Here is a 10,032-nt window from a genome sequence, read left to right as displayed (position 1 = left end):
AAATCGGAAAGGAAGAAGTAAAGCGGTCACTGTTTGCAGATGACATGATCCTATACATAGAGAATCCTAAAGATGCTACCAGAAAACTACTAGAGCTAATCAATGAATTTGGTAAAGTAGCAGGATACAAAATTAATGCACAGAAATCTCTGGCATTCCTATACACTAAGGATGAAAAATCTGAAAGTGAAATCAAGAAAACACTCCCATTTACCATTGCAACAAAAAGAATAAAATACCTAGGAATAAACCTACCTAAGGAGACAAAAGACCTGTATGCAGAAAATTATAAGACACTGATGAAAGAAATTAAAGATGATACAAATAGATGGAGAGATATACCATGTTCTTGGATTGGAAGAATCAACATTGTGAAAATGACTCTACTACCCAAAGCAATCTACAGATTCAATGCAATCCCTATGAAACTACCACTGGCATTTTTCACAGAACTAGAACAAAAAATTTCACAATTTGTATGGAAACACAAAAGACCCTGAATAGCCAAAGCAATCTTGAGAACGAAAAATGGAGCTGGAGGAATCAGGCTTCCTGACTTCAGACTATACTACAAAGCTACAGTAATCAAGACAGTATGGTACTGGCACAAAAACAGAAATATAGATCAATGGAACAGGATAGAAAGCCCAGAGATAAACCCACGCACATATGGTCACCTTATCTTTGACAAAGGAGGCAGAAATGTACAGTGGAGAAAGGACAGCCTATTCAATAAGTGGTTCTGGGAAAACTGGACAGCTACATGTAAAAGTATGAGATTAGATCACTCCCTAACACCATACACAAAAATAAGCTCAAAATGGATTAAAGACCTAAATTTAAGGCCAGAAACTATCAAACTCTTAGAGGAAAACATAGGCAGAACACTCTATGACATAAATCACAGCAAGGTCCTTTTTGACCCACCTCCTAGAGAAATGGAAATAAAAACAAAAGTAAACAAATGGGACCTAATGAAACTTAAAAGCTTTTGCGCAGCAAAGGAAACCATAAAGAAGACCAAAAGACAACCCTCAGAATGGGAGAAAATATTTGCAAATGAAGCAACTGACAAAGAATTAATCTCCAAAATTTATAAGCAGCTCATGCAGCTTAATAACAAAAAAACAAACAACCCAATCCAAAAATGGGCAGAAGACCTAAATAGACATTTCTCCAAAGAAGATATACAGAGTGCCAACAAACACATGAAAGAATGCTCAACATCACTAATCATTAGAGAAATGCAAATCAAAACTACAATGAGATATCATCTCACACCGGTCAGAATGGCCATCATCAAAAAATCTAGAAACAATAAATGCTGGAGAGGGTGTGGAGAAAAGGGAACCCTCTTACACTGTTGGTGGGAATGTAAATTGATACAGCCACTGTGGAGAACAGTATGGAGGTTCCTTAAAAAGCTACAAATAGAACTACCATATGACCCAGCAATCCCACTACTGGGCATATACCCTGAGAAAACCATAATTCAAAAAGAGTCATGTACCAAAATGTTCATTGCAGCTCTATTTACAATAGCCCAGAGATGGAAACAACCTAAGTGTCCATCATCGGATGAATGGATAAAGAAGATGTGGCACATATATACAATGGAATATTACTCAGCCATAAAAAGAGACGAAATTGAGCTATTTGTAATGAGGTGGATAGACCTAGAGTCTGTCATACAGAGTGAAGTAAGTCAGAAAGAGAGAGACAAATACCGTATGCTAACACATATATATGGAATTTAAGAAAAAAAAATGTCATGGAAAACCTAGGGGTGAAACAGGAATAAAGACACAGACTTACTAGAGAATGGACTTGAGGCTATGGGGAGGGGGAAGGGTAAACGGTGACAAAGCGATAAAGAGGCATGGACATATATACACTACCAAACGTAAGGTAGATAGCTAGTGGGAAGCAGCCGCATAGCACAGGGAGATCAGCTCGGTGCTTTGTGACCGCCTGGAGGGGTGGGATAGGGAGGGTGGGAGGGAGGGAGACGCAAGCGGGAAGAGATATGGGAATATATGTATATATATAACTGATTCATTTTGTTGTGAAGCTGAAACTAACATACCATTGCAAAGCAATTATACTCCAATAAAAAAAAACACCTTTAAAAATATCTGTGTCTTTCAATCTAATACATATAGGAATTTAGAATACGGTAAATTTAGTGACATTTCAAAAGATCAGGTAAAGAGTGTGCTAGTCAATGAACAACACTGCGGCAATTGCCTATAGTTAAGGGAAAAAATAAAGCTAACTATTTAAACTTATGGATAAAAATAAAATGCTATATACGGCTAAATGTAAAAAAACAAAAAACTATAAACTTGAAAGGACTTTCAAAAGAAAAGGAAAAAAAAGCAAAAAATCATAAACCCATGAAGAAAAAAAAGGTAAACAAAACTTTAAACTTCTTTATGACAAAAGAAACCATAAACAATATTGAAAAATACATTTGAAAACCAATGTGAGGCTGGGAGAAAATATTACAACTATATAACAGTTTAATATCTGGTATATATGAATAGGTACTAGAAATCAATGAGAAAAAAAAGAAAGAAAATCAGGTAAGAGGGGGATTTCTGACCAGAAGATTCTCTAGAATTGATTCATAAACTAACCTACTAGAATGACAGGTGTAGCTTGCCATCCAACTTTATTTAAAACGACACAGAAAAAAAACTGAAATAGACTAGTTAATATAACAGATGCAAGGAAATCTGGAATGGCTTCTCTCTATATATAAGATAGCAGTACATTTTATTCGGTGCAATTACAGAGGAATGACCTTCAGTTTCTTCACAAGCTAGCTCTTATTTTTGTAATCTCATCTCAAAGCTCACTCTGGCCTTATATATTCTTTGAAGTCAGAGTATTTAGAAAATAAGGAAGTTGAAATCCTACATCCAAGATTGAAAGGACTCTGCCCTACCTTTACTCAGAGACCAATTATACATTAACTAAACTACTATTATACTGTTTTTTAGTGGCATATAACACATTTTTGGGTAAGGCACCACAGTATCTTTATAATAATGAAGATAGTGATATGGATCAAAGGCCACTCAATTAATTGTGGTTGAAACTCTTAACGAGAAGAACAGAGTTCAAAATATTTATTTAGATAGGAAGTGGCTAGTTTGATAAGAACTCCTTGAACAATACACTCCCTCCCACCTCACCTTGATTTGATGGCTCAACAGGAGCTGACAGATAAGGGGTAGAAGGCATGGACAGCCTAGGACCCCCTAGATGTCAGCTTTGGACCGTGTTTCTTAATTCTGGGTTGCACAGTATAATCACTTGAGAATGTATTTTAAATTACTGATTCATAGCCCTAACTTCTCTTCCTTCCTTCCACCCCAAGAAATTTCTATTTGATTAGTCTGAGGTGGGACCTGGGTGATGGTACTTTTTACAAAGCTCTAAGCTGCCTCTGATGGGTAGCTAGAGTTGAGATCTGTTGATCTAGAAATAGGGTTAATATTTCAAACCAGTTGAGAAGCCAAATGGACTCTGACACACACTTGATTGTGCATATCACTCAGCATATGTATTTCTCAGCAATAAAAATAAAGCTTGATACAAGGCTGTTTCGCTGGCCAAAAACAAGAAGATTTTTGTATCTTTACTGAGCATGGTTTAAGATTAATTATATACTTCTTGATGACTGTGGAATGGAAGAATTGTGCAGTTCTTTCCCTAACCTCATTCCCTCTACCTGTCTTCTCATTCCACCCAATGTGGACAAGAGATGCTATGAAATAGCCCAATTCAAGAACATGCAGATGGCTAACAGACACCTGAAAAGATGTCCAACATTGCTTATCATTAGAGAAATGCAAATCAAAACAACTGAGAGATATCACCTCACACCTACTAGAATGGATATCATCAAAAAGTCAAATATTGGCAAGGATGTGAAAAAAAGGGAACCCTTGTGCACTGTTGGTGGGAATGTAAATTGGTGCAGCCACTATGAAAAACCGTATGGAGGTTCCTCAAAAAACTAAAAATAGGGGAATTCCCTGGTGGTCCACTGGTTAGGACACGGCGCTTTCACTGACATGGGCCTGGAGTTCGGGAAACTAAGATCCTGCAAGCCGAGGGGTGTGGCCAAAAAAACAAAACCAAAAACAAACAGACAAACCAAAAACAACTAAAAATAGAACTACCATATGACCCAGAAATTCCACTCCTGGGTATATATCTGAAGAAAACAAAGACACTGATTTGAAAAGAAATATGCACCCAAATGTTCATAGCAGCATTATTTACAATAGCCAAGATATAAAAGCAACTTAAATGTCCATCAACAGATGAATGAAAAAGAATATTTGGTATATATATATATGTGTGTGTGTGTGTGTGTGTGTGTGTGTGTGTAATGAAGTATTACTCAACCATAAAAAATAATGAAATTCTGACGTTTGCAACAACATGGATGGACCTAGAGAGTATTATGCTTAGTGAAATAAGTCAGACAGATAAAGAAAAATACTCTGTTATCACTTATATGTGGAATCTAAAAATAAAGCAAATGACTGTGTATAACAAAACAGAAACAGACTCACAGGTATAGAAAACAAACTAGTGGTTACCAATGGGGAGAGGGAAGGGGACAGACAAGATAGGGGTTTGGAATTAAGAGGCACAAAATACAGTGTAAAAACTAGATAAGAAACAAGGACATATTACACAGCACAGGGAATATAGCCATTGTTTTGATCTAACTTTTTTTTAACATCTTTATTTGAGTATAATTGCTTTACAATGGTGTGTTAGTTTCTGCTGTATAACAAAGTGAAGCAGCTATACATACACACACATCCCCATATCTCCTCCCTCTTGTGTCTCCCTCCCACCCTCCCTATCCCACCCCTCCAGGTGGACACAAAGCACTGAGTTGATCTACCTGTGTTATGCGGCTGCTTCCCACTAGCTATCTATTTTACATTTGGTAGTGTATATACGTCCATGCCACTCTCTCACTTCATCCCAGCTTACCCTTCCCACTTCCCGGGTCCTCAAGTCTATTCTCTACATCTGCGTCTTTATTCCTGTCCTGCCCCTAGGTTCTTCATAACCATATTTGTTTTTTTAGATTCCATATAACCATATGTGTTAGCATACGGTTTTTGTTTTTCTCTTTCTGAATTACTTCACTCTGTATGACAGTCTCTAGGTCCATCCACTTCACTACAAATAACTCAATTCCTTTTCTTTTTATGGCTGAGTAATATTCCATTGTATATATGTGCCACACCTTCTTTATCCATTCATCTGTCAATGGACACTTAGCTTGCTTCCATGTCCTGGCTATTGTAAATAGAGCTGCAATGAACATTATGGTACATGACTCTTTTTGAATTATGGTTTTCTCAAGGTATATGCCCTGTGATGGGATTGTTGGGTCATATGGTAGTTCTATTTTTAGTTTTTTGAGGAACCTCCATACTGTTCTCCATAGTGGCTGTATCAATTTACATTCCCACCAACAGTGTAAGAGGGTTCCCTTTTCTCCACACCCTCTCCAGTATTTATTGTTTGTAGATGTTTTGATGATGGCCATTCTGACCAGTGTGAGGTGATACCTCACTGTAGTTTTGATTTGCATTTCTCTAATGATTAGTGATGTTGAGCAGCTTTTCATATGCTTCTTGGCCATCTGTATGTCTTCTTTGGAGAAATGTCTATTTAGCTCTTCCACCCATTTTTGGATTCGGTTGTTTGTGTTTTTGATATTGAGCTGCATGAGCTGCTTGTATATTTTGGAGATTACTCCTTTGTCAGTTGCTTCATTTGCAAATATTTTCTCCCACTCTGAGGGTTGTCTTTTCATCTTGTTTATGGTTTCCTTTGCTGTGCAAAAGCTTTGAAGTTTCATTAGGTCTCATTTGTTTATTTTTGTTTTTATTTCCATTTCTCTAGGAGGTGGGTCAAAAAGAATCTTGCTGTGATTTATGTCATGGAGTTTTCTGCCTATGTTTTCCTCTAAGAATTTTATAGTGTCTGGCCTTACATTTAGGTCTTTAATTCATTTTGAGTTTATTTTTGTGTATGGTGTTAGGGAGTGTTCTAATTTCATTCTTTTACATGTAGCTGTCCAGTTTTCCCAGCACCACTTATTGAAGAGGCTGTCTTTTCTCCGTGGTATATTCTTGCCTCCTTTATCAAAGATAAGTTGACCATAGGTGCATGAGTTTATCTCTGGGCTTTCTATCCTGTTCCATTGATCTATATTTCTGTTTTTGTGCCAGTACCAAACTGTCTTGATTACTGTAGCTTTGTAGTATAGTCTGAAGTCAGGGAGTCTGATTCTTCCGGCTCCTTTTTTCTTTCTCAAGATTGCTTTGGCTATTCAGGGTCTTTCATGTTTCCATACAAATTGTGAAATTTTTTGTTCTATTTCTGTGAAAAATGCCATTGGTAGTTTGATAGGGATTGCACTGAATCTGTACATTGCTTTGGCTAGTATAGTCATTTTCACAATATTGATTCTTCCAATCCAAGAACATAGTATATCTCTCCGTCTATTTGTATCATCTTATTTTCTTTCATCAGTGTCTTATAGTTTTCTGCATACAGGTCTTTTGTCTCCTTAGGTAGGTTTATTCCTAGGTATTTTATTCATTTTGTTGCAATGGTAAATGGGGGTGTTTCCTGAATTTCTCTTTTAGATTTTTCATCATTAGTGTATAGGAATGCAAGAGGTTTATGTGCATTAATTTTGTATCCTGCTTCTTTACCAAATTCATTGATTAGCTCTAGTAGTTTTCTGGTAGCATCTTTAGGATTCTCTATGTATAGTATCATGTCATTTGCAAACAGTGACAGTTCTGCCTCTTCTTTTCCAATTTGGATTCCTTTTATTTCTTTTTCTTCTCTGATTGCTATGATAGCCATTGTTTTGTAATAATTTTAAATGGAGTATAATCTATACAAATATTGAATCACTATATTGTACACCTGAAACTAATATAATATTGTAAATTAACTGCACTTCAATTTTTAAAAAAAGGAGAACAACAGTGGAAACAATAGGGACTGCCTCTCTTAGGATTACCTCTGATCTTTCTATAAAGTTGGGAAAATAAGAACACACAACCTCCTTTCATAAAGCTAGAAAGGTAAGAATTTTTGAAGAGGGTAATTCTCCAGTAAGTCACTTCAAGCTAAGAAAGATTGAGGCAGGTAGCATAGATAAGTTATGCTTTAGTTTTTGGGTGAACATTCTTGGAATTTAGCACTGATGACAATCTTTCTGGTCAAATTTTTCCTCCCCATCAACAGATTATGTAAGACCTTTAGGGAAAAGAGGAGAAATTCCCTTTCTTTTTCCAGTGTTGTCAAAAGACTTAAAACACTTTCCATTCTTTGGATTATTCATTTACATGTAAAATTTGTGAAATAGCACACAGGATTGTCCTGTCCAAAATTACCCTAAGTGTTTGTAAAAAGTACCATCATAGACTAATCAGACAGAAATTTCTTGGGAGAGGGGAGGGGGAAGGGAGGAAAAGAACAGGGCTATGAATCAGTAATTTAAAAATAATCTTATTGGGAGATTGGGATTGACATATGCACACTCCTATATATAAAATAACTAATAAGGACCTAATGTATAGCACAGGGAACTCTACTCAATACTCTATAATGACCTATATGGGAAAAGAATCTAAAAGAGAGTGGATATATGTATATGTATAACTGATTCACTTCGCTGTATAGCAGAAACTAAAAAACACTGTAAATCAACTATACTCCAATAAAACTTAAAAAAAAATTAGTCTCAAGTGATTATACTGTGCACCCAGGATTAAGAAGCACAGGCCTAGGCTGCCATCTCCATGCCTCTTACCCCTTGTCTATCAGCTCCTGCTGAGCCCTCAAGACAGGGTGAGGTGATAGAAAATGCATTGTTCAAGGACCCTCTTATCCAACCAGCCAACAATTTATATCCAACAGAATTTATATCAAGAAAAGAACATTTCTAAAGAAAAATCTCCTCTCCCCCAGAAATCCATTATATGACCTTGATATGTTTTATTTTGTAAATATGAAGTAACATTCATGGATTCCAGGAAGAGAGCAGGAAAAAGCAAGAGAAATACAGTGAGAGAGAGAGAGAAGAGAGGTTTTAACTTCTAATTAGACACAGTCCACTCAACATGACACCGAGAAAGTGTAAAAAAGATCATTAAATATGATCACAGGGGCTTCCCTGGTGGCGCAGTGGTTGAGAGTCCGCCTGCCGAGTTCGTGCCCCGGTCCGGGAAGATCCCACATGCCGCGGAGCGGCTGGCCCGTGAGCCATGGCCGCTGAGCCTGCGCGTCCGGAGCCTGTGCTCCGCGACGGGAGAGGCCACAACAGTGAGAGGCCCGCGTACCGCAAAAAAAAAAAAAGATCACAACTACTCATTTTTAACTTCCTTTAAAACAGAGGGAAGCAAGCATGGATCACAGGAAAACAGAAAAGAGAGAAACAGAATAGCAACAGTAGATGAATCATTTTTTATTCATCCTTCATTAATTAGAAAGTCTTTACTGAAAACGATTATTTTCAAATTACTGTATTAAAAAAATGCACTGTAAAATTCACTAAAGTTGCGCGCGAGCTCGGCGTCCCAGCGGCGGGGTCGGCCGAACGCGGAAGGGGTGGAGGGAGCCCGCGGCGACGGCGGCGGCGGCTACAGCCGTGAAACGGCGGAGACCGTGGCGGGCACCCGGCGGCTGATCACCAAGCCGCAGAACCTAAACGACGCCTGCGGGCCTCCCAGCAGCTTCCTCGAGGTCGATGTGAGCAACCCTTAGACAGTGCGGGTAGGCCAGGGTCGGTTCACCACCTACGAAAGCAGGGTCAAGACAAATCTGCCTATTTTCAAGCTGAAGGAATCTGCCGTTAGAAGAAGATACAGTGACTTTGAGTAGCTGCGAAGTGAATTAGAAAGAGAGATCAAGGTTGTAGTTCCCCCAGTCCCTGGGAAAGCATTTTTGCGTCAACTTTCTTTTAGAAGAGATGATGTAGTATTTGTTGACAATTTTATTGAAGAAAGGAAGCAAGGACTGGAGCAGTTTATGAACAAGGTCGCTGGTTATCCTTTGGCACAGAATGGACGTTGTCTTCATATGTTTTTACAGGATGAAATTATAGATACAAGTAATGCTCCATCAAAAATAAGACATGCCTGAAATTTGGCAAGAAGGGGCAAAAAAACTTTCCATGACTATTAATGATTCATACGCACCAGTGAAGAAGTTTTAACTTTAGTATGCTGCACAAAAACTGGTGTAATATGCCTTCAGTATACTAACATAATGCTCAGTTCTGTTTTGTTTTGGCAGTTGACAAGAAGTTAATTTGCTTTAGTGAAAAAAATCCCTCATTCCAGCCTTTCCATATAAATAGCCCTTTCTTGCTGTTTTAATGTGGTACACACTGTAGTTTCACAAACCTGTTACTCCAGTATAACCTGCAGTGTCCTAACTAAAATTACTCATTTGGTCTTCACCTGCAGTTTTTGTGTCATGTTTGCTTCTCGGATCTGAGTAATAGAATTTTTCTCTTATCCCCTTTTTAATAGGTGGTGTCACGACCTAATTTATGTGTGGAAGCTACTACACATTGGTTTCCAGTACCCTACACGTAAGATACACACTTGTGTGCAGAAGGTATCTCCCTTCAGGCTTGTAATCCCCTTCACATGGAAGATCAATGAGGAAAATCTTTATATTCTGTATAAAAACAAAATCAAATTTATATACTAAAATCATTTGTCTAAAAATTTAGGTTGTTTTCAAATAAAAATAAAAATGCATTTCTGATACACAAAAATAAAATTCACTGAAGTTAAAATACAGGCATATCTGATTTTATTGTGCTTTGCTTTATTGTGTTTCTCAGACAATGCTTTTTTCTACAAATTAAAGGTTTGTGGCAATCCTGCATACAGTAAGTCTATCAGTGCCATTTTCCCAACAGCATTTGCTTATTTAGTGTCTCTGTGACACATT

At 37.5% G+C, this 10,032-nt stretch overlaps 1 pseudogene; it reads left to right on the top strand.

Moving 5' to 3' along the window:
- The first annotated feature begins 2,396 nt into the window (after window positions 1–2,396).
- LOC137232881 (sorting nexin-3 pseudogene) lies at window positions 2,397–9,521 on the top strand (annotated as a pseudogene).
- The last annotated feature ends 511 nt before the right edge of the window (window positions 9,522–10,032 follow it).

This window comes from Pseudorca crassidens, chromosome 10, assembly GCF_039906515.1.
Source record: "Pseudorca crassidens isolate mPseCra1 chromosome 10, mPseCra1.hap1, whole genome shotgun sequence".
NCBI lineage: Eukaryota > Metazoa > Chordata > Mammalia > Artiodactyla > Delphinidae > Pseudorca > Pseudorca crassidens.
This window is presented reverse-complemented; position numbering and strand designations above follow the sequence as displayed.